This window comes from Anabrus simplex, chromosome 7, assembly GCF_040414725.1.
Source record: "Anabrus simplex isolate iqAnaSimp1 chromosome 7, ASM4041472v1, whole genome shotgun sequence".
Classification (NCBI taxonomy): Eukaryota; Metazoa; Arthropoda; class Insecta; order Orthoptera; family Tettigoniidae; genus Anabrus; species Anabrus simplex.
The window spans coordinates 58,892,501-58,893,379 of record NC_090271.1 but is presented as its reverse complement, the minus strand read 5'-3'; positions in this window follow the sequence as shown (position 1 = coordinate 58,893,379).

Genomic DNA, 879 nt, shown 5'->3' with positions numbered 1-879 from the left:
AGGCTCTTTCTGCCTATGTGGTTTTTCCCTGACTCTTCAATACCACACCTTAACACTATCCAACCAATACAATGCCATGGTAGCGAGTCTGACTCGGAAACCGGCAGATACTCCTTGTATCACTTCCCACTCTTCCCCTGCTACCTCTTTCTCCTTAGAAATGTCGGAGGCCATGTAGATTGAGTCGATGGTCACGCGGGGGGAGCGGACTTCGCCGCCTCCCCCACCAAAAAACTGGAGACAATCGATTCTCTAGAGAACTGGACCGAAGTGTTCACACGTAGCCAGTAGTTGTAAACCAGTCAATTGTCTTCTGACATACGTCTCATCAACTTGCATCGTGTAATCTAGGCCTTACTACAGTTCTTGAAGCGTTGAGGCAGACAGCTGAGGCTGTGGGAGCTTCATGTACAACCGTACTGGACTCAGGCCATATATTTGTATAATGCTGTAATAATTATTGATAAATACTACAATAATGTGGGCCTAATATATATTAAGGCAATAATAATTCATCGAATGTAGTGATTGTGCATGTCAAAAGAATTCGTTCAGAAACTGTTGTTAATGCATAATTTCTTTCATCTTCTTCTGTATCTGTTTTGCCTCCAGGGTCGGTTTTTTCCTGGGACTCAGTGAGGAATCCCACCTCTACCACCTCAAAGTCAGTGTCCTGGAGCTTCAGATTCTGGGTCGGGGGATACAACTGTGGAGAATGACCAGTACGACGCCCAGGCGGCCTCACCTGCTGTACTGAACAGGGAACTTGCGGGAAAATGGGAAGATCGGAAGGGATAGACAAGGAGGGAAGCGGCCGTGGCCTTATGTTAGGTACCATCCCGGAATTTGCCTCGAGGAGAAGTGAGAAACCACGGAAAA